This window comes from Lonchura striata, chromosome 2 (assembly GCF_050655825.1).
Source record: "Lonchura striata isolate lonStrDom1 chromosome 2, ASM5065582v1, whole genome shotgun sequence".
Classification (NCBI taxonomy): domain Eukaryota; kingdom Metazoa; phylum Chordata; class Aves; order Passeriformes; family Estrildidae; genus Lonchura; species Lonchura striata.
Window position 1 is genome coordinate 85,889,399 of NC_140704.1, and position 24,647 is coordinate 85,914,045.

Genomic DNA, 24,647 nt, shown 5'->3' on the forward strand with positions numbered 1-24,647 from the left:
CTCTTTCCTGTCAACTTCTGTCTTTAATGAACCCCCAGGTCTGAATAAGCAGTAAAACCACTTAATAACTGAATTGGAGCTTGGCATAACTGCAAAAAATAGTGTTTTTTTCTCTTCAATAGCATGCCTGTACATCCTCTTCCTGCTTGAGTGTTCTGGAATGAAGCTTATTTATGAAATTCAGGTTTCACAAGTCAAATTCTGGCTTCCTAGAGCAGACTCAGGATAGATGTCCCCTTCTGAAACAAACCTCTTACAAGTTTTCAGTGTGTCAAATCAAATAATTATTATGCAATATTTTTAACAAAGCAGTTTTTATTATGCAAAATATAAAGAAAAGATAAAAATATTTTGAACATGATACTTCTGATTTAAATAATTTCAATAACTACAATGTTTTCAGGCTATGGAGAGGAATAAGAGTGATACATATTTAATAACTGAACTTATACTATACAGAATACTAATTATTGTTGAGGACAATAAGTCAAGCACTCAAATGTTAGGTAGTAATAGTTGGTGATTTGACTCTAGCTGGACACCAAAGCCACTCTGCCACTCCCTTCCTCAGGTGGGCAGGTGAGAAAAATATAATGAAGGGCTCATGGGTTGAATAAGGTTAGGGAGAGATCACCACTCATTGCTATCACAGGGGAAACACAGGTGATACAACTTTGGGAAATTAATGGAACTCATTATTTATTACTTATTTTTTCAAGTGAAATAAGAATAAGGTAACGTGAAGTATAATAAACCCTAAAAACAGCTTCCACCCACCACTCCCTCCTTCCTGGGCTTAACTTTATTACTGATTTTATACTGCAGCCCTAGCAGTGCAGGAAGATGGGGAAAGTCCTCAATGGACTTGTCAAACATGAGTCCATCCCACAGGCTGCAGTTCTTCACAAACTGCTCCAGCATGAGTCCCTTCTGTGCAATGCAGCCCTGCAGGAACAGGCTGCTCCAGTGTGACCCTGTGGGGTCACATATTCCATCAAAAACCTGTTCCAGTGTGGGCTTTTCTCTACGGGCTCACAGGTCCTGTTGTGAGCCTGCTCCAGTGTGGGTTTCTCATGGGGTCAGAGCTCCCTTTGGGCACGTCCCTGCTCTGGGATCGGGCCTTCCAGGGCCTGCAGGTGGGTCTCTACTCCCCCTGAACCTCTGCTGGCTGCAGGGGAATCTCAGCTCCAGCACCTGGAGCACCTCCTCCCTCTCCTTCCTCACCCGCCTTGGTGTCTGCAGGGCTGCTGCTCTCATGTATTCTCACACCTCTCTTCTCTGGCCACCATTATTTTGTGCAATAACTTTCTTTCTTTCTTTAATATTACATCCCAGAGGTGCTACCACCATCACTGCTGGGCTCAGCCCTGGCCAGCAGCATGTCTTAGAGCCAGCTGGCGTTGGCTCTCCTGGACACACCAAGGGAAGCTTCCAGCAGCTTCTTAGAGAAGCCACACCTATAGCCCTTCCACTACCAGAATCTTGCCATGAAAACCCAATACAACTGAAATTTGTATCACCAAGTGATCCTATTTCAATTTTCCTGCAGTGACACTACTTCCAATTTTTGTTCATTATGAAATATAACCTTGCTTATACCCTGAACTGACAATGTCACAATGCAGGCTTATAAATTCTTATACCTGTATAAGAATGAAAAAAACAACTCATAGTAGAAACTAGCTTCGCACATTTATATGGTCTGCCTGCAATAAATGGAAGTGCTTTACTTTCCCAGCAAAGCTCACAGCTGTTTGGGAAATGGTGGGATCTCTTTAGTTTTGGGATCACTATGGGACAGAGCAAAAAAATGAAGGCTTAAAGTTTGATGGCAGAGAGTTCAACTCAACACAGATTCTTAACAGATTTTTAGTACTGCTTATAGGCAACTTTTGAAACACATTAAAAAAAAAATGCACTTGCTAAATTCTCAAGTGATACCAACATGCACCAAAACTTTGTACCAAACAGTGGGCTGGGCTTCATTTCAAGTCAAGAAAGACATAGGTACCTCCTTAGACTCTCATTGCTCTAGTCTGGCCTGGGTTCAACTAGCAACAAAACAGAAGATCAGACTGTGAGGTCCTTTAGTGTCTGAGTAAAATCATCAAAGTAATGAAATTCAGTCGAGTTTGCAATGTGTGGGTTGGTGTGTGTACGTTGGTTGCTTGTTTCTATTTCTCAGTAACAAACACTCGCTGGTTTTTAATTTATTTTCTCTTTTGTCTTTGCCTACTACTGCTTCTATATCCAGTTTCAAGTTGCTAAGAATTTTGCTCTGTAACAATTCCAGATTACAAAGACTGAGTTTAAACAACACCATCTAGCTCTTTTCTAACAGGCAACTGAATACAGTGTAGAAGTAACTGAGGAAAATATCACTTGAACTGGACTTGTACCTTTTATTGCTGCTGTCAAATGATCTGATAGGAAGTGCATGGCTGGAAAAATGCTTGCAATATGTCACGCAGCTTGTTAAGATCCTGACTCTCTTCCTTCCTACAAAACTCCCCTTGACAAGTACATCTACCTTATTGTGTTCACTGTCAGTCTTAAGAGTGAAAAGGCAGAGATCAAGTGAGATCATGGTCACATAAATATGCTGTCTGTGCCTAACTAAAGGGGTAAACAAACTCTCACTAAAGACAGTCAAACTCTTTATAAAAAACCCCATTACTGATTAGTCCTTTTTTTGTTAATATCTACTTAACTTACGTGTATTTTTTAGTGGATTTAAGATTGTTATGCTCAAGCAAAACAATAAGGTTCATACAGGAGTTTGCGCTAATTTAGATAAATCACTTTCTACAAGTGACTTGGATGTTTGCCTAGTTTGGGAATTTACTATTAAATAAAATTAAATAGCACAGACAATTCCACCACCACTTGGTAAGTTTGTTATAGGGCTCTTAGTGCTAGATCAGTGCCACGGAAATGTTGTATGAGTTACGAGGACTTCACAGCTGGTTAAAATTCCTTTTAGAAATTGTGAAGGTCTAATTCTACGACAGCAGGAGTTATCCACTCATCCCTAAAAAGGCCAGCACAAAACTGAAGTCTAGATGAGCTCAACGTCCTGTGTTTTAGACTGCTTGGCAGTGATAAAGTCTTATATATATATATATATATATATATATATATATATACACATACATATATATGTTTGTGTGTGTGTGTGTGTGTGTGTGTATTTTGTGTGGTGTGTTAGTGTGTGTGTGTGCCCTCTATCTAAATTCCATTTGTACTGCTCGGTGATGTAGAAACATAGGAATTCAACATTAATGAATCAGGGACAAGAAAAGAGAGGAGCAATTAATATATTGCTAATATATACCCTGGCTTAGTTTGAAGAGGTGTCTTGGGGCTAATATGAAAAAAAAGAAAACTTAAATTACTCTATATAAGAAAGTTGTAAAAGGCAGCAGAATATATTACCATCCAAAGTTGAGGGGAAAAAGCAAATATTTTTATTATGTATTAATATAAAAATATGTGAATCTTGATTCAAATTTAATAGCCCTTATGTCTCAGGTTTGTAACTTTACGTCATTTTAGTCTGAATTCTGACTGATGCAAGAGACCAGAGTTATTAATATTTCCTATTACTTCTACTCCTCAAACTTTATGACTGGATTTCTCCAAGGTATTCTTCATTCTCACTCCTATCTTCCTCTTCATTTTGAAAGCATCAGTTCAGGGAATTGGCTGAAAGATAGAAAAACAGACACATAAAAATTGTTTGACTGATGGTATTCATTGTAAAATATTTCTTTTTCTTCCTGGAGGAGATATGAAGGTGAATCAGGAAATGGATGGCATTTTCAGATCACATGAATCAGTACCCAAGAATTCATCATTTTCACCAAATATCTAACTACTTTTAGGGACTTGAAGTTAGATGGTCCTTATTTAGAATTCATATAATAACTCTTTTACATCTTCATATAATATTATATCTTCGTATAATAACTGCCTTATCAGTCAGACTTTAATGGAAAGAAAGCAGCAATTACTAAAAATCAGGTCACAGATTTCTAAATGTAAGTGAACATTTATTTATATAGCTGTGTTGAAAATATCTTATGCATTCATAAAAACAAACCATTTTGTTTATAAAGAGCTTTAATATTAGAAATGCCATGAGAAATATTACTTTATCTTTTTATCACAAATGGCAAACATAAACTCATCAGAAGAATGTCTAGTTCTCAAAAGCCACGTTTTAGACTCTCACCTAGCTTTCCCTAATTCATAGATATTATGGAGATCAGTCAGCTTAACCTTTAAATACAGAACATAACATCAGACAGTAGCTTAAGGGAAAACAGCAAAGTTTGTAGCTATTGACGTTGACTTCCCTTTTATTTAAATGAAGAATTGCAATGATGTCTTGCTAAGACAATGAAAATTATGTTCAGTCTGACCTTGCCCTGTGTCTCCTACTGGGCATACACAGCTACAGCCTCTCCTGGCCTGCTTTTTAATAGTGTACTTCCCTACCAGACCCATCTGAGGATGAGAATGGCAAACTTAAATCCTCTGGGTCATCTGCTTTCCTGGGGTGAAGAGGTCATTCCTATTTTTACATGTAACAACATCACAAGTCCCTGGTATTTAAATATGGCAGACTCATGATGATCCAGCCTTGCAAGATGTTGCTCAATGCCAGCAGGAATGCTAAGGGCTCACTCAACTCAAATTCAACAGGACGAATACTTTCCTGAATATCAGTGGGAAAGAAGAAAGAAACAGTCATGCAGAGCTGATGATTAGGTATTTCAACAATGTCATGTAAGTCAGGTAAATTGAAGACACCAGACTGCAAAAACTCTTTGCACTTAAGCATTGATTCAGGAAAGGGTGCTTGTTTGTATGCACCATTCTTCTGCCTGGTCTGCTCTGGAAAGGCTCTGGTCACCAGTAGGGTTTCTCCTCAGGAATAAATGATGTGGTTAGAAAACACAAAAGTAGGCAATTAACTGTGAGACTTCAAAGCTTTCCTCTGCCTGTTTTTCATGAATTAAACAAAAATGACTAATGTTTTCAATGGTCTGGAAAAAGTAACATGCAGTGGTAATAAAGACTCTGAACTCTGTGATCATGAAGCAAGCAAAGTCCTTTCCCTATGATGGAAGTATAACTCAAGCTTCAGTTTTACTAAAGCTAAGACCTTCTTCTTTTTCTATTTTTTTTTTCTTTTTAACCTGACTTAAACTTTCAGTTTGCTGTATCTGACTTTGTTTTTCTAAATGGTGAAAGAGTTGCTTACTATCCAAAGTGCTTTTGATGGGTACTGTGAATTCAGGCCTTCCCTTACACTGTGACTTTCCCACCTAAACAGATGGAAATCCACCCCCTTCCCTGCTTTTTAACACTCTTTATATCCTGCCACCACAGGAATGAGCTGAAATCTGGCTTCCCACCAAACTGGCCAGAAGCCTGAAGGTGCTGTGCAGCCTCTCCTCTTCCGACTGCAGTACCTTTACTGCTTCCCCATGCTGCCATCCCTTAATATGCTGAATCTGCTTTGTTGGAAGGAGAGATTAAAAATTACTAACAGTGAGAAATATAATGTCAGGAAAATACGAGGCAGAAGAGAAAGACGAGCTCCATACTGGAAGAAACGCTGGATGCAATGGACTTGAGCTTCTTTTTTCCCCTTCCTTTAAATCAGATAGCAGAGTTTTCCCTGCTGCTTTCTCCCTTACCCTTAGCATAATATTCCTAGATTATATTAGAATATCCTTATTTATTTTGGATATAGTAACACAATGAGGCTTAGCCTAGGATTGGGACACCACTGTGCAACTTGTGAAGAAACAAAAAACTCTCAGCGCCTACTTGCAAGGGTACGTCCGGGGATTGCATCACCTAAAATTGCTGGGCTCATTCACTCAACTCATCTGGTTTAACTCTGTAACTTAGACATAGCATAGAGTTGCATGTAACATTAAAAACGTTACAGTTTGTACCTTAATTTCAAACATGATTAATCTCACAGGTGGTTTCAGACATCTTTGCCCTTGAGCTTTTAAAATAAAATTAAATAAAATTAAGAATTGACATAATGACTGTTCTTCCGTGAAACTGGTACAGAACTATAAAGTGCATGACTTAAATGCTCTGTGGGTGATATAAAGTCAATATGATTCCAGTGGAATTTTTTAGAATGTACTGTATGTACTGTATGTCATTAACAGAGTATAACATAAAGATATAATTGTGGTGTGTTTTGTTTTTTTTTTTTTTTTACTTATATGCCTATTGTTTCATAGCCAAATTGCAGACAAAATTTTAGAGGCTTAAATGTACAACACTCAGGGTGTAGAATTTTGATAGGTTTTTTTTGCTGGCAGTTAGTTTTGGATACACGGTGCTTACTTTTCACAGATAAAGTAGGGATGTTTTTCTTTTTTTACACAGCAGTTGAAAAAACAAATATATCTCCTCTTCAAAAACAAAGTCTAAATTTATTGTAATAGGTGGAGGTACATACGAAGTGTAGGACTTGTTGATTGGAAGATGTCTTAATAACAGTCCAAAGAAGTTAACAGCGTAGGTACGTGAGTCATATTTGCACTTACTTTGATGGCAATTTTTAGATGTAAAATGAATTATTATATTTTCTGTACAAGTATTTTCTGCATCAGAAGGAAATCACATGAGAAAATGACCCCAAGCATTACAATAATTACAGTAGTGGCTTCTTAAACAGTATTGTTATAAATAAGGAAACATCCTTGTGTATCAGGGTTACATGACTTTATGAAAAAAAAAAAAAAAAGCTTGTTTTTTTTTTTTTTTTAAATATCAAAAAATAATCAGAAAGAATGTTCCAAAATCCAGGACTTCATTCTAAAGATAATTTCAAACTTCTGTTAATGTTTCTACTTGAACAAGTTTCTTTTATATCCTAGCCAAAGTAAAATTGAGCTTGAAGTTTAAGGCAATTTGGACTTGGAACATTTGGCTTGCTGATAAGTTTTGATGCTAGTTGTTTTAATTAGGTAATTTTTATAGGATTACTCTAGCATGGATGAATTCCATGGCTTTGTTTGTTTTAATAAACTCTTACTGCTTTTAGTTTTTTAAACGATGGTCTTGCTGCAAACAACAAGTCAATTTCTGCTAAAGTTTGTAGTAGAAACGGGCAAATGCTATCATAAAAGAAAAAACCCAACTCTGATGGAATTAATTATAATGCACACATGAACAAAAATAACCTCCTAGGTTAATGCAGGTGAGCTGACAAAACACAACGGCATGCGCCGAAACCCGGTGAGCGCGAAAATGCGAACACACGTACCTGGGGGAGATGCTTACGCGCCCCCGCTGCAGCCCCGCGGTGCCACGTCTCACCGTCCCACGCACGCCCCGGGACCTTTATAGGGACTCTCCCAGGGCCTGGAAATCAACTTTTGGGGCTGACACGTCGATCGTGCCATGGCGGGGGGGGAGGGAGGGGACTGGAGAGGGCGGAGAGGGACTCGCCTGAGGCTCTTACGTGGCGGCAGAAATGTCAGCACCGCACTCCCCCTTGCAGCGGGGCCGGGGCCGCTGGTGCGGGGCTCCTGTTGCCTACGCGGTTCCTCGCCCGGGCCCGGGACACTGGGGCTGGGACACTGGGTCTGTTTGGCCGGCTGGCTGTGGCATGGCATGGGAGGGGTGTGGAGTGCCGCGGGGCGCGCAGCTTGGGAGCTCCCGGGGCGCTCCCGAGCCCCTTCCGCCCCGGGAGTCGCTGGCGCCCAGCCCTCCTTCGCTTTCTCTATCTGCTGTTCCCCAGTTTCGGTACAGTGCCCCGACACCGGAGCCTGGTCGAGCCCCGAGCAGCGGCCGAGAGCCCGGGCGGACCCGGCACCGGCGGCGCTGCCCGCGTACCACCGCCTCCCCTCCCTCTTGCTGTCGCTCGCTGCAGCTCGCCAGGATTTGTTGTGCTTAGTTGTACTGGCGCTGAGGCGCCCCTGCTCAGATCTGATGGAAAAGGAGCAGCCTCAGGTCGTGTTTTTGTGAGCTGCGGTGATTAAGGAATAAAAGGAAATAAAAATAAAAAACACAAACCCCAAGGACAAATATCTTAACCAGTTGCAACTTCTCAGCTGGCCCGGAGGGGGGAGCGCGGGGGAGGGCAGGGAGCAATGCGAGATCGCCCCAGCCCGGGGCAGCGCCGGCTGCGGGACGAGCCGCGCCGCGCCCCGCATCGCCGGGGCCGGGCGGCCGCGGCTGCTCCGCCCCCGCGGCAGGGCGCCGGGTCCGGCCGCCGGGCGAGGCGCGCAGCTGCCGCGCCGCAAACTTGGTGCGAGCGAGCGGAGCACGGGCGGCTCGGCGGGGCTGCAGCCATGGCGGCGTGAGGCGGGGAGCGGGCATCAGCCCGCGGCGAGCAGCCCACGGCGCCTCAGGTAACCCTGCCGGCCCCTCTTCCCCCCTCGCCGCAGCGGCGCTTTGGCAGCGCCGCGGGCATCGCGCGTTCCCGGCCGCCCTGCCCGTGAACGGGGCCGCCTCCCGCCTCCTCCACCCGCTGCGCCCCGCTGTCCGCCGGGCGCCCCGGGGGGCTCCGGGGCCGGGGTCCGGGCGGGAGCGGCGCAGGGTGCCGGCAGGGGGAGCCGGCTGCGAGGCGGAGCGCCGCTGCCGCTGGGCTCCGGTGCCGCGGAGCGCTGCCGGCGCTCGGAGCCCGTCTCGGGCATTGCCCGGCCCCACCCCCGAAAGTCCACCGAGCCTTTCAGAACGGGCGGGCGTTCTCCCCGTAGTCGGTGCTGTTTATCGGGACCAGGAAAAAACAGACGGACAGGAAGCCGCATCTCCAGAGGGGCCGGAGCCCGGACCGCGGGTGCTCCGCGCAGTGGGACCCCCGCGCCGCTCTTGCCCTCGGAGCGCGTTCTCGCCCAGGAGAGTGAGGTGCGTTGCTGTCGCTGAGCCCCGGCTGCGGAGAGGCAGCCGATGGCTCAGGGACGTTTCGGAGGGTTTTGTCACACTTCAACAAGTGAAGTTTGCTCAGGTTCATCTTTTGGTGAGAGAAGAAGTGGCGTGAAAGGCACCGTCAGTTGTCTGAGAAACGTGGGTCTTCAGTGGGATGTTCGTGTAGTGCGCTTTGAAATCCCGATGTGTTTTTATTCTCGCTGTTTTATTTAACCGCACTGTCTTTGGTCTGTGGCGTGATTGTATTTCGGCACTTTCTGACTTGGGGAGTTAGAGTTTATCATTCCACAACGATGCAGATGGAAACACCTCAGTCAATTGTATGCATATATCGTTCTGTGAGCATTGTTTACCAGATAAATGACAACTATTAGGGCTTCTTGTATCATTCCAGATGATGAGTCTGCATTGTAGACTGACACAACGATAATCTGCCCGGGATTATTCCTGGGGGCAGCTGGAATGGGGGGAGCTGTCAGTGCATCTGCTCCTTCAGCAAACCGGACTATAGGCAGGAGAGGCCTGTGCATACCGGAACACGCAGCCTTGTGAAGATGTTTAAAATTTGTAAGATTATAGCTGTGAAAAACATTCTAAAACTAAAACATGGTGTTAAAATTATAGTGACAGCGTTTTCCAGGAGCCCTAAGGTGCATCTGAAGGTGTTACTTTCTGAAAGCTGACTAACCACTCTTGGTTTGAATTTTGGTGTAAAAGCCTGATGTGATGCTAGCCAAGCTGGAGTGATGTAGAGTAGATTTTTTTTTCCGTGTAGTGGAAATTGCACTCAAATCTTATTTCTAGGAGTTTGAACATCTCCTGATTGTTATATAAGGCTGACTCAGTTCAGTAAAGTTTGATTTAGAATTGTTGTACTTGCTGATGTCATATATGTAACACATAGTCAATCAAAAGTGTATTGCTGCCTTGAAAGGCTGAGTTACGGCCTTTGCTACTTTGCTTAGTAGAGTGAATGATGTTGGTAGATTTCTGGATTGTGTGCTGTGTTCCCACCTTCCTCTCTATCAAGTACCAATAATATAACTTTATTACATTTACTAATGAATTAATCTCATTTTCTCATTTTAATGCTGAACAGCTGTGAGGAGTCCTGCTGAGAGCTAAGGTTTTGCTCTGGAGTGTGGCAGTTTACTTGTCTGTTTGAGAGGTTCTTTTGAACTAAGTAGTGTAAACACTGGCTTCTGAGTTGTACTGCTTATTCCTTGGGCTGTTGTTACAAAGATTTGTTTTGGTTGACAAAGCTGAAGGCTTTAATATCTGAAGTGTCTCATTTCTTTTAATCTTTAACTAGTGCTGTTTTCATAAAATACTTACAGGTAGTAGGAGTGCCTGTGCACTTTGTAATGATCCATAAACATGGTTGTAGCAGGTTTGTTGTACTCATTTCCTGCTGGGCAGAGATGCAGAGTGTGGTAACTGTATTGCTGCTGTTTTCAGAAAAAAGAATTGTGTAGTCATTTATTTTTCACTTTCTTTTCCCCCAGCCACTTAGTGAAACCACGTGGATTCTGACTTCTGTTGATATAGTCTTGTACAAATACAGGATTTTCAGTGAATGAAGTTCATTACTTTTCAGGGAGTAGCTGTACACTACAATCTGTGAACTACGGAAATACAACATAATTATCCAGCAAGTTTTGGTTTTTGTGTTAGAGGTTGCATGCAGGAATTCAGCCAAGGGAACAGCTAAGCTCCTGGGCTGAGCAGGAGCAGAGAGACCCTTTTCTGCCCTCTGGTCTGCAACAGCTTTATCAGCAGTGTTGTCTGGGTCCGATTTCTGTGCTGTGGGACACGTAAGTGGATTGCTGATACTGCTATCAGTTGATAGTAGGTGTGTACTACCAGTACTATCTGTTGATAGTGGGGAGGAGGGTGTGTGAAATCTGGTACTGTGCTACTTCATGTAAAGCAGTATCTAGTAATTGGTTAGTATGTTGTGATGATGGACTTCTGAATAGCAGTGAAATATGATTTAGCTTTAGATTTAACATTTGGTTTATAAAATTTTGATATGCTTTTGATGTTTGGTAATGTATGTTCTGAAGTTACTATGGCTCCTGAGATGAATTGCTATTGCTATTGCCGTAATTATAGGAAGCAGCACTGAGGTGCTTCTCCTTTTCAGTAATATCATTTTATTGAAATGTTTAATGGGCATTCTTGTCAATGCAGAGTTCTCCAAATTATTGTTAATCAGTCTGTTTGTCTTTATTATAATCTTTTTACCCTCCTTGGCATGTGTTTGCATTCCTATTTGGAAACAGTGTTAAGTTACAGCCTATATATATTCGTTCTCTTCTAATGTGTTTTGCAAAACTGTAGCTGCTTCCAAAGAATGAGTTCTTGTTTTTTTTTTTTTTTAATTTTGTTCTATTTTTGTCAAACACTATAAACATTTTTCAAACTGACGCTTTTGAGGTATGTTTGCCAGCTATTGGCGGTAGACTGGATTTCATTTCCAGGCTGCAGCATTGCAGCTGTGACCTGTGAAAGGCAGGTGGCACTCTGCTATTTGCAGTTCTTACAGACACCTGGGGAATGCCACAGCCCGAGCTGTATACTTCAGGTATGGTTTGCTGTTAAATCTGTAGTTGCTAAAACGGCAAATTGTTTAAAAAAAAAAAAGGTTGGGGCTTTTATTTTAGTTTTCTTTATAAATATGTTCTATGATTTCTTTAGGAAATTTGCCAGTTTGCATCTAACTATAGCACATTTGTTTAACATTTGTCAGGAAGGTAGCAAATGTATACCAAGGTAAAGATGCCCAAACTTCAGTCTAATTAGTTTTTTGCTGGTATGTATATTCCAAAGTATGAAGCACTCAAATCTTTTGTAATTTAGTGGATATTTTCATGCATCTATTCTTAAATTTGTGTTTTCCCATGGGTACTTTGATGCAATCCAATTATCTGCTGCGTAGTATCAACTCTTTATCTTCATATATAAATATATTAATAAAATTAGTCTGTTTGGGGAGATTGATTTTGGAAGAAATTTCCTGATGTCCCAGTATACATTAGAAAGTCAGGCAACTCACAAAAAAGCTGATGTTTGTCAATGGTAGTAGCAGAAGACTGGGATTTGATACTTAGTCTGCACTGAGACCTTTGCAATGAAACTCTTGAGTTAACTGTTGAAACTTATCTTTTCAAATATTATCTTGGCTTTGCCAACAGTTTGAATGACTTGTTCGGAAAGTTTAAATGCTGTTAGCTGTGCTATAATTTCCAGACTTACCTTCAATTAGCTTATCTGTTATGAAGTTTCTTGCATGATAGACGTATAATACAGCTTTTCATTCCTTCTTCACTTTTTAAAATCAGGATATATCATTGAGCTCCAATATACCTTAGAATTGTTGGATCTTAATTTCTGATAGAACTAGTTAATCTTTTAATGGTTACCGACCTCAGTAGTGGATATTAGTTTCATTTAGGGGATGTTGATTGAGCAGCTCTGAATCTCTGGCAAATAATATTCTGATTTTTTTAATCCCTTGCTAGATGAATAGCAACATGCACCCATTTTGCAGTATTTGTTTAGTTTAGGAGAAGCTCAAAGAAATTATAACTTTGAAAATACCGAAATGCATACTTTTACTTTTCTCTCTCTCTCTCTCATACTAGGATATATTCTTAGGCATTACTAAATATATGTGATGAACAAATTAGAGCACCTGTGATGGCTGCAGGATTGGCTTATAATGGAAATTGGGTGTGCTGAAGAAATGGGCTGTACTATGATTTTCCCACTTCTTTTCCCCACCTCTGTCCAAATTTCAAAATTGGGCTGCTGTCTTTTGTCCTATTGTCCTTCTGTGAACTGCTAGACTAGTTTGAAGCCCAGAATACTATTGAAATGTTAGACTTATGCTTAATATAAAGTTAACTATAAGGCCTCTGTAGCTAGGGAGAGAATGTTTTAATAATTTGAGGCCCTGTTCTTCTGACCCACAGTAATCTTATTGCTGAATCAGTAATTTCTGTTACTGGTGAACTCTACAAAGGCATGAGAATAGTATTTGTTTGTAGTTTTAAAAATTTTTAGGCAGTTGTTCTTCACTGTGTTTTCTTCAGCATACAGTCTCTTCAGAAATTCCTGTTGCCTTTTTCTTTCACTGTTTGTTTTACATGTTTTTTCATTGTGTCATTTTAGTGACCTGCTTTCACTGGAAACACACAAACTTTTTAATTGGCAAATGTTTTGGAAGGCTCCCTGGGAGCATGGCTGAAATTACCTTCTTGTGGGAGAAAATGTATGGGATGAAATAATTTCTGTTGATAGGAAAATCACCAAGTACTTGAAGAAAAACTCCTGGCCTTGCCAATTACAGGAATACAGGTTATGTGTGTTGCATAGTGTCTGGAAGAGTTTTAAGGTTTCTTTACTGACTCATAGTCAAAGCTGAAGACTGGAAAGAAATTATACACAGTCTTTGGGCTGTTACGTTACTTAACATGAGTTCAGTTGCTGATGGTCTCTTCTCTTGATGGTCTCACTTGTTTTCTCATTCTGAACTTGCAATAGCGATATAGGGTTGTTTTCTTAGTTTTTGTCATATAAACATTGTGTAGTCCAAATTCTAGCTCCTTCTCATGCTCCAGTGCATGCTTTTCCTTGTTGCTTTTTAAACATAAGTAATGATACTGAAATATCTAGGAGACAGTATGTACACAAAATTGTTACTAGTGTCAGATGTTATATTATCCATTGCTGCAAAATGGGACTCCAAGCTTAGGGCAAAAGATGGGATTTCAGCTTTGGATAGTTTTCTGATAGTGCTCTTCAAGGTGTATCAGCCTGGGGTAGCCAAGAGCCTGATGACTCTGATGATCCTCATCAGTAACTCTGATGCAGAAGTTGCTAAAGATGATGTTGTACTGTTGTTGTTGTCTGTTGTGCTCATTTTCTGACCCTGTAAATCCATGTCCTGGCTCTCACTTGATAAAATATTTCAGAAAAACCCAACCAAGCAGAGAATCCCCTTAATTCCTGTCCACTGTTAACATCTTTTCTTTGTGACTGGAACACCATGGTATGCCATGATTTCCGAAGGCAGGCAGATATAGATGGAGGATGCTGTGCCATCAGAGAGTGTTGTTGTAGTTTGTTGTCCTCCTTGGAAATTCTGGGACTGTGTCAGACCATTGCCTGCTGGGTCCTTTCAGTTGTGCAAGCATAGCTATTCATGTGGAAGCACAGTGTAAACAGTATTATGGAACTGATCCTCTTAACACTTGGCCTTTGAAGTACCCATGGCCACCAATCCCAGTAAGGTCCCACAGGCACTGGTCTCAGTGTAACTGCAGGTGGTTGCTATTGTCAGGTGAGGAAGGAGAGGGGGATTGTGTGTGCAGAATAAAATTCTGATTGGTACTGCAAATAACAATGAAATGTGGAGGATTTTGCCTCGGTGTTTTAGAGTTCATCCAAACAGTTTTGTTTTTTTTTAATATCAGCCTTATAACAGGCAACAAGCTCTCTTGTGGAGACTGTAAATGGACTGAGGCACAGCTCTATGACTGTCTTCACCAGCAGTCTAAAGTTGCCTCCAGAGGAGTGCAGTACCTGAGTGGCAATGCCTCATTGCACTGCCCTTGAGTGTGTCAGAAGCAAGGAAATTCAGGGTAATAACCTGTTAAATACTGAAGTTCAGTCTTCCAGAGCTTATCTGCCAGACCTTACTCTACTGAAAAATGGTAATGGGTTCTGATACATGCTGCTGGAATTGATAGTAGAAAGCCACAAAACCCTTCTACATTTATGTGCCAGGAGCATGAGTTCATGCGTACAGTTCTTGAGACATGCAAGAGGTGAAGTTGGTGTATGGAAAGAAAATCTTCTCTTGTTGTATATGAGTAGAAGTCTGAAAATGCTGCTACCCTGGGCTCTGGAGACCTGTCTAATTGATGTAATTCTGTTGTCAGAGAGTTTACAGACTTTCTTGAATTGTCCAAGAAAGTTGCTGGATTTTCCAGCTTGTCTTCTGTTGCTTTCCTAAGCACATAGTGTCACTCTTTGCCTAAGCATTAGATGCATCTTTAATATAGAAGGCAACCCAGTGAAGCCTGGGCATCATCCTTTAATGGCCAGTTGCAAAAAAAAAAAAAAAAAAAAAAAGGTGTAACTATCAACAACAGCAAAAAGAGATCTGGTCTCTAGAGCTGAATTGCTGTTCTTTTTACCACTGTTGTCTATTATTTTAAACTAAATTAATGGTCTGGGTGGGGGAACTTGATTTTTTTTCCTCCAGTAATCTTTCTTTAAGCGAGTTTGGAAGTAGCTTTGATTAGAAAATTCCATTTCTGCTCACTTATCTATAATTGTCAGGGGAGATTGTTTTGCAAATTTATTTAATCTGAAGGCCAATGAGATCAGTATCGAATTTTGAAGAAAAATAATCTTGAAATAGAGGTAAACAATTCTGATATTTAACTTGAGTCTTTATATTTTTCTCTCAAACCCACAATCATAAAGTGCTCTTAAAATAACTTGAGCAGGCATGTTATTTTTCTTAGAGTACCCCTATGAACTCATTGTTGGCAATGGCTATCTGCCTCTTGGGAAAAGGACACGTTAGTCTTTTTATAGGATGACTTTTGAGAAAGCTTGTCCTTCAGCTTCACTTGTAGAGCTGCTGTTTTGTAATTGTTTCTTCTTACCAAAAGGCTAAAAAAATAATTAGTTTGCTGTGGAGGCACATCACTAATATAAAAGGAGGAAATTTAAGACTTGTTTGACTGGAAATATAGGGAACTCCATTTGTTTGTGAGGAAAAAATAATGTGCTTAACTTACCTTTCAGATTTACTGTGAACTCTGTATAAACCAAATCTGATTTATAATTGCATATGTTTATTTATTTTTGTAATTTAGCATTTCCCTTAAAAAAGAATTTAAACAAGAGATTTGGGATTTTTTTTTCCTGGTACTCTCATCAACTTTTTTATAAGCCCCAAATTTCTAACAGTGCCAACACTGAAAATTTTGGAAAGGGCATACAAAATAAGTGGAACAGTTGACACCAGGCCTGTTCCCAGCACACACTTCAAAGATTTATCTGTAGGTGTAAATCCAGTCTAGAGAACCTGATTACAGATGAAACCTGAGGATCTAGAGATTTCTTGTTTTAACTAACAGCTTTAGTTTGCTTCTTGCCGCATTGTTTGCTTTTCTTCTCTTGCCCCTTTCTAAATTGTGAAAAGTGTTGCTTTATGATGTCTGGGTACCTTGTATCCTTCTTCAGTATTTGGGGACTGAAACTTTCTAACCTTTATAAGAGATTTTGCACGTGTTGAATGTTCTTGCTTCCACATAAAAACTTATTTTCTACAAATCAATCTTCATTTAAAGAATAGTGTTTCTGTGTTTGTATTAATATCAGTAGATAGTTGATAATTGGAATGATCAGTTGTCAAAAAAATTGTCTGTTCTTGAATATAATTTGTGATGTCTTTTAGGTACTTTAATGCCACCTTTCATCCCAAAACATTACTAAGAGAAAAAAACCTCAACCTTTGGCTCTATAATAGCATCTGGTTTTCCTTCCATAATTGTATTACTTGTTCTAAAAACATTAATGTTGTATGAACTGGAGTGCTTATAGGAGCCTTACTTTTGTGACTGAGTGGTAAGGATTTGAGTTAACAAGACTTAGTATGATATTGTTCAGGTTTATATGTCATACTGTGACTGAAATTGTGAATTTGGAATTGCTCTGTCAGGTTACTGACTAGGGAGAAAGTGATGAGCAGAAGACAATCTCTTCAGCTTTATCAATGACAACTGGTATATAAACTAGTGGTTGCTTCTGAAGTGTTTAATTTGGCTTCTTTTTGCCACAGCTGTTCTGAAGATTCGCCATGTAAACAGCATTTGGACTTATAACTGTAGTCTTTATGTTGCAATCTGTGGAATATTTAAAATTTTCTTAAAAAAGAATGTTCACTGATGTTTGATCTTTCTATACTTTTAAGCCTAATCAACAAGAAGGGAGATGTAATCCATGAAACAGAGAGCAGCTAACAAGCAAGCTCTAAGTGATGCCCAGGTGTTAGAAGAACAAATTACTTGTTGGTACAATTGCCTTGTTGAGGTTTTGGGCTGGAAATGCTGCCGTGATCTCAGACCTAAGGGAAGAAGGATGTCCACCATTGATAGTGGACACACAGAATGCAGAATTTAAGGGCCACGAAGACTTCCGTCTGAACTGCCAAGAATCCAACAAAGCCAACTCAGCATCTGTGCTGAAATCAGCTCTGTCTGGGCAAAGGGTAATTCTGATGGGGCAGATTGTGGCCACAAACTCACAGACGGCTGACCCAAGAAACCCTGTGACTCAAAAGAAGAGAAGCACTGAGCATGGGACTAATTAGCATGGGAAGCAAGATAATAATTTGCCAATAGAAGACAATTCTCTTAATTAATAAGAGAACTATGTAACTTGTAGCCAATGAAAACTAATTCCTTTGTTTGCTAAAATATATAAATAGTAAAAAGTTTCGGAAGTTGGCATGCTTGATTTGTGTAGTATCACTGAGCACTCAGGCTTGTGCAACTCTAAAATAAATAAGCAATATCTCCCTTGAGTGTGTAATTATTGGCTTTTTGCATACTGGGTAATGAATCCAATTTTTCTGGACAACACTTGCATGGTGGTCCTAGGAATTCATCGACAGAGAAAGTTGTTGCATCAATTTTCCATTATCCAGTTTTTCTGGGGTATACCCAGGTGCTCAAAAATGAATGGAATTATAGCATCTTTGCCCCAAGGCATCTATGGATGGAATTGGTTTTGTCTGGCAAGATCACTCCCAGCGCATTCCACTGTAGCTCATCATGGGAAGTGAAGGATGTAAGTCAGTATGCAGAATCATTGAAATGGTAAGATACTTCCCATACTTCTGGCAATAATATTTTCATACTTTCAGTCCTGTGAAAAAAAAATTTGTAGACTCTGTATTTAAATATCATCTGTGAACTATGTTTTCTTTAAACCTTCTTTACTCAAAGTTCTACTTCAGTAAGTCCTGAAAGATTTACTGCTAACTCTTGCCAAGTTTCTAATGTTTCCAGACCTGTTGAAATGAGTCCAGAGGAGAGCAGAGCTGGAGCACCTCTCCTGTGAGGACTGACTAGGAGGGTTGGAGCTGTTCATCATGGAGAAGAGAAGGCTCTGGGGAGACCATGTGGCACCTCACAATACCTAAAAGGGGCCTACAAGAAAACTGAAGAGGGCCTCTACAAGGACATGTAGTGACTAGACAAGAGGGAATAGCCTTAAGCTAAAGGAGAGCAGATTTAGATTAGATATTAGGAAGAAATTTTCTAATTGTGAGTGAGGATGGTGATTGCCCAGAGAGGTTGTGAACTCCCAGTCCCTGGAGGTTTTCAAGACCAGTCTGGACGAAGCTCTGAGTAGCCTGGTCTAGTGGAAGGCTCCTTGGCCATGGCAGGTGGTTTGGGACTAGGTGATCTATCTGAAAGGAGGTTGTAGCAAGGAAGAGGTTGGCCTTTTGTCCCAGGCAACTAGCAATGGGACAAGAGGAAATGGCCTAAGGATGGCCAGGGGAAGTTCAGGTCAGACATCAGGAAGAATTTCTTCACTGAAAGGGTGATTAAGCATCAGAATGGGCTCTCCAGGTGGAGTCACATTTTTTGAAAGTGTTCAAGATGGGACTAGATATAGCACTTAGTGCTCTGTTTAGTGGACAAGGGGGTGGGTGTTCCATCAAAGGTTGGAGTAAATTACCTTGGAGGTATTTTCCAATCTTAATGATTCTATGATTTTTAAAGTCCCTTCCAAACCTGATCATTCTATGATTTAATGATTCTGATGTCTTCTGTAGTGTGGCATAAAGCAAGCTGGAGACACAAGCTAATTGCCTTTTCTGGCATTTCTGTTACAGGCAGCTGCCTGTAACCTGTAGGTCGCATGCTCCGTTCACTCAAGGTTCTGACCCATCAAGGGAAAATGAAGTATAACACATATCTGAAGTAAAAAACTACAGTATTGATAGTTACTTTAGTCTGTGTGACAAATGTATATTAATTAAATGAGCAATTTCTATACCTCATTTGAGCAATAATTTCTGTGTAGAAATTGCTGGATGGGGCTCAGTGACCAAAATTATTCTAGTTAGATAACTGGTTCATAGTAATGTCCCCTCCTTACAGTTAAACTTATCTATATTTTAAAAGATTCATATTAATAGTAAAATGTATCTGTGATACTTGTAATTTTCTAAAGAACTCCTTGCAAAGAGAATTTACAAATGCTTCCTGGTTTACTCTATGATTTGTCAAAATCAACCTCACCTTACAGTTCTTCCACATATTTGTAGAGGGTCTTGCTTGGGGGTAGGTGTTTTTTCTCCTTCTCTACACACATGCATTCACCACAGTTTTGCACTCCGTTCTAGTTTGTCAAGCAGTGGCACAGTCTAGATATTAGATAATAATATCTTCATTTATATAGTCAAATTGCTGCTGTACTATCCCACAAAGTAGTAGTGGAAGGACAGAGAGGCCTTTCTGCTGGGATGAACTTATCAGCTCCAGTCCAATGTTTAGTGCACAAGATTGTTCTGAAGAGAAAGTGAATTGAAACAGAGATCAGGACACTGTTCTGATGGTTGATAGTTCTATTTTGAGCTCTGAAGAGCTCATCTCTTTGAAGAACAAAGAAATATTGGTATCAAATATTGATTGTGTAATATCCAAATTTCATAAACTTCTTAACTTTATTCTAGCAAGCTGGACTGCAGGGATAAAAGCTACAACCTTTGCTGGAGAATGAAAACCGTTAATAAAAGAAATGTCATTTGAATTAATGTTTCATGATTTGTGGGATTTTTTAAAGGCAGGTGTGATTAAGTGATTTAACTGGATTCAGAAAATATAATTGAATCAGAAGAATTTTTGTAAATTATAAAGTTATGTTAATTTAGATGAACCAGAGATGGATGTGGACAGGCTAATTGGATAACACTAATGTACATAGACACTTTAGGTTTTAATATACTTTTCTGAAAGCTGATGAGGGCTTTGTAAGTGAAAATGTTTCTCCATAGTTTGCCTGATTTGATGATATATCTTGCCAGGTCTTACTACAGGCTGTGATTAAGTGTCTGTGTTCTGTAAGATTTAGGTGCAGTTGTTATGTTTTAATTTCTAAATTCTTCAGGTTCTGCTGCCTCAAACTGTAACTGTAGTTCTGAAAGTGGCATCAGTTGGTCCTAGTATGGTAATTCAGAAAATGTGCAGTAATATGTTGCTTTTGTAGGGCTCTTAGTTAAACATTAGGTTGCTTAATGTTAATGAAGAGGGGTGGAATATTTAGGGTTGACATTTAGCACTACTTAATTAAAAAAATTGGAAATAAAAGTTCTACACTATTTGTTATCTTCATTTTAGATTAGGAATGATAATAAAATGAGCTCTTATACTCTGCCGAGTTCTTTTTTGCTGTGTGTACATTTTAAGGCAAAGGCAAATCAGAATATCCATTTACTGTTTAGTTCTTTGGCTCAGTTCTTCTAGAGCTACATCTGTCCTGTGCAGGATAATGCTTAAGGTGTAAGGCAGGCTGGGGCATTCTGCTTCTGGGTTAAATGTGTGTTAATGTATTAATGAACAAATAGTTCTCTAGCAGTGCTGGTGTAGTTAGCTGATCCCTCTCTGCCTAATCCATCAATGGTAATAACCTGTTGTGAATTACTCTTCTCTGCTTTCACTCTGCAGGGAGAAAGCCAAGATGGTGTCCTAGCAGGGGAAATTGTGTCTGTGAGCAAGCCAAAGGCTGCCATTGGGAGGTTGCCAAATGTCCTGTTAGGGCTGTCACATCCAAGACATGCAGGTCACCTTTCCTGCATTCCTGTAGCCCAGGCTGAGTGTACTGCTGTCACTGAACTCTGAGCAAGCAGGGGGCTTGGGCTGGCAGGAGCCTGCTGGCACTCACAGAGCTATCATTTTTTTCCTGCTGCTTTGTGTCCTGAAGCTTAGGACAAAGAAGGGCAGCTGCTGGTGTGAAGGTGGGTGGGGTTTTTCCAAGGAGCAAAGATAATGATGTAGGTGGTGGGCAAGAGAGGAGAAACAGCTGGTAGAAATAACGGGTGAGTGGGAATAGAAGGCTTCAGAGGAAACCAGAGCCTGTGTGCCGTAGGAGAACAATGTGGTGGGAGCTAGCAGATGGACAACTGCAAAATTGTGAAAGCCTTTTTTCCTTCTCTCCAGCACTACACACTGGCACCCCCCTGGGGTCACAGTGTTACCCTCTTAGTCTTACCCTGACTGCAGAGCATCAGACTCTTTTGGACTGGATCAAAAACCAGGGTGCCAGCTAACCATATCCACTGCTGCTGCACTGCTTTTCTTAAGTGCTTAGACCTATACAGTTAGCTAATGAGTGCTTAGCACAGAGTTTCTCACACACATAACTGTGTGGAACTTGATGGCCATGTTAATATAAATAATTGGCAGGCAGGAGGAGTTGCTATATAATAAGAACTACAGAAACCAAATTCCAAGTTTGAAAACTGGGTTAGGCTAATTGAACTAATGTCACCACCTCTGAGGGTGGACACTGCTCTCTTTTGCATCTTGAAGGTCTGTGGCTCTACAGGGCTTTCAGCTGTTCTCCAGGTATGAACTTCCATGTACCTTGTTTTTTATTTGTTTTGTGTTTCTTTTGTGAATTATTATCTGCTTTGCAGTAGGAGTCTAACGTGGATCCTGTATATGTGTTATGGAAATAAAGAAGTTAATTTTTCAAACTTATAAAATGCATCGTGGTTTGTGGAACCCAAAAGAGATCAGCAAAACCATCACATAAATTAAAGCATGCACTCAGTGTGACATGATAGCAACTTTGTTTTATATCTTGGACAGAGGTATGTAGTTTAATGTGGCTGCTTCATAGCCCAGACTCTTTACTCTCCCCTTTTTATTTCTGAAAAAAAAAAATGTACTGTTTTTTACCAAAGCAATCAAAAAGCCAATCTTCTCATTTGTTTCAGAACTTATGATCATCAGAAGAGCTGTGAAGTATTAATGCTTGAAATAGGTTGGAAAATCATGGTGGACTTCTGCCTGAGTTCTGTTTATTGTAGAGAGTACGGAACACAAAATATTTGCTTAAATTATCTATAATACTAAGTGTACTCTGAGATGATAGCAAAAATTCAATACAGATTCTTTATTCCACTGTCAGCACATCCAGACTTTCCTTTTTTCCCTTGTGTCTTTAAATATCTTCTTGAAAACCTTTAAAGGTAGTTTTATTAACCTAACGTAGTGCAGATGTTTCTAGCTTGAGAAATAAGTCACAATGAGTTGTGGTATTGTGTCAAAAATATCATTTAGAGGCTTAGAATGTGGGGAGCAATTAATGAACAGTCTTCACTACAAACAAATGTCAGAGACTCCTCCAGGGCTAAGCTGCTTCTGTGCCATATTCATTAATTGCTCTTTTGAGCAAAGTTGGTGTTGATGAGTGGGTTTAATTAAGTATACCTGAGAAAATCCACAAAAACAGATCAGAAATATTAGAATGAAAGATTTGCATTTGATTTAATAAATAAAGACCTTTTCATTCTCAGGGGGGTTTATGCTTCATGTAACTGTTTCTGGCTGACATTTCTCCCTAACTACTGTGTTGTCCTCGCTGGAGAGTGGCAGACGTGTTTATGGTTTGCTTCAGGATGCATGCCAAATACCATGCCCATATTTAAATCTCTGTTATTAAATATGTATTAAATCTGTCATAATGGAAGATATGTCTCAGAACACTCTCACTCTACCTTTTGAAAAATGGCAGGAGAAGGAAGAAGTACATTTAAGTAGAAAGATAGAAATCTTAAACTGCTAAAACTCATTCCAAACTTGCTGACCCTATAACCTTGTTAAAAATATCTCTTTGGGAAAAAAATCTCTGTATTCGTATGTTTCATATGTAAATCTGGATTTTTTCAATGTACTTCATGGCTTACAGGTATAAATTGGAACTTGATGAGCTGTGGTCTCCAAAATCCATGTTATTATGTGAAATACAGTAACACATATGTCAGCATGGGTTTTTTGTTACATTTTTGGTTCTATTTTGACATGTGGAAGAGTCTGCCTAGAAGGAAAAGGCTACTTGTGAATCTTTTCTCTGTGCATTGAAATTAAAATTGCAATAATTATTAAAAAATACTATTGTTTTGTGTTTTGGTGAGAGGGTTCGGGGGAGGGCAACCTTTTTTAGTTATACTGCTTTTAGGTATTTGTTTTGGTTTTATTTGTACATTCTATTGTGTAACATCAATCAGAATGTGAAGAACAGTTTGGTGAAAGTACTTGTAATTTGCAGTTTTGAGCCAAGTGGTAACTGGAAGCTTTATTAGCCTTTCAGTACCACTTCAGAAATGGATATGTGCCATTGGACAGACATAACTTAGTAAAAATAGCATATCCTGCAGTGGGCATTCACCCAGAAATCTAAATTTAGCATTGTATCCTAGATATAGTTCTGCAGGTGGTCACAAGCACTAAGTTGTACTCAGCACCCTCGGTTATTCAAGCAGGTCTCAACATACTTATTTTAAACATTATATGTTTTTATGCTAGGTTACCTTACTGCTATTGGTGTGGTTCTTTATATGGCATCAAAATGTGAAACGTGTTTCATAGGAATTAAAACAAAGCCTTAGCCAGAGATGTTTAGTGTCATGGTTCTGCATGAATGGAAGTCAGTGGCACAATTCCAGCTGACTTCAGCTGGGAGTATTAGTAGATTCTGACTTCTTTCTGATAATACATAGAAACACACAGCCAGTTGGCAGGTTTGAGTGTGATTTATTTCACGTTATTCTCTTTTGCTTGTAGCATTCCAATAGAGTTTGGCCACATAAGCTTGAAGAAAAGTTCTACCCATGCATTAGGGGAATGTAAAGCTTGAGAAGAAACAGAGCTCGGGTATTATGGTTTGATTAATTACTTGAATATTTATGCAAATTACAGTAGGTTCTGATGAGTGTCATGTGGGGAAAGTCTGTACTGACCTTTTCTTTCCATTATTCTGCCCTCTTCTTCCTGTTTCTGGAACAAATGCAGGACATAGGATTTTTAATAACTGTGGGCAGCAGGTTTCTTTAGAACCCACTGGAATGATTTGTAGAAACATGACAGAATTTTCTTATGACATAATTACTGAGTGCAGGTGTGAGTTACTGTGTTTGTTTTCAGATAGGGAAACAAGAGCATATGTTTCTCACTCTCTCTATAGATAACTGCATGTGTGTGGGCAGCGTGTGGGAGAGAGATGACAGAACTCTGTGTATGTAAATATTCTCCTGGAGGACAAACACCTAGGAAAAAGATGGTTTCCTTTATATTTTATATTTTAACTATATATGATCATAATTTTTAAATTCAGAGTGTACTACTTAATATTTTGGAGGTTATAAATGGACTTCTGACTTTTTAACACTATCTGTATGTGAGGTGAGACACTGCTGCTTCACATTTTCAGATTCATCTGCAGATCTTTCTTGCATTGGTCACAGGTTTTTTTTACAGCAATTCCTTGTTATATTGAATACTTGTGAGTATTCCAACAGCTTCTTGGGTGAAAAAATAAATTATTCATTCTTCATTTAGATGATGTCTGTTATTTTCATTATTTTCACTTGTAAGAGTTTAGGTAATGCTGGGATGAAGAGGCTGGATTTTTAG

The 24,647-nt window shown here is 40.0% G+C and overlaps 1 protein-coding gene, 1 long non-coding RNA gene and 1 other non-coding gene across 10 annotated transcripts in view; 1 reads left to right on the forward strand and 2 right to left on the reverse strand.

Moving 5' to 3' along the window:
- Positions 1–3,444: 3,444 nt before the first annotated feature.
- LOC116183236 (uncharacterized) lies at positions 3,445–8,190 on the reverse strand. Its single transcript, XR_004147808.3, has 2 exons — positions 7,307–8,190; positions 3,445–3,705 (listed from the first exon to the last, which is right to left on the reverse strand). It is a non-coding gene; the product is annotated as an uncharacterized LOC116183236 (long non-coding RNA).
- Positions 3,796–3,864, reverse strand: LOC116183348 (small nucleolar RNA SNORD123). The gene has a single exon (XR_004147948.1). It is a non-coding gene; the product is annotated as a small nucleolar RNA SNORD123 (small nucleolar RNA).
- Positions 8,191–8,232: 42 nt separating the features above from the next.
- SEMA5A (semaphorin 5A) overlaps positions 8,233–24,647 on the forward strand; it is a 312,223-nt gene continuing 295,808 nt past the window's right edge. For 2 of the 8 annotated variants that reach the window (XM_085573622.1, XM_085573627.1), the window contains exon 1: positions 8,257–8,396. The gene's annotated coding sequence lies outside the window, so the exon portion shown is untranslated. Of the gene's footprint in view, positions 8,397–8,608; positions 8,893–24,647 lie in introns of those variants that run through there. The other 6 variants (XM_021546911.3, XM_021546907.3, XM_085573625.1 and 3 more) reach the window with 6 other exon arrangements.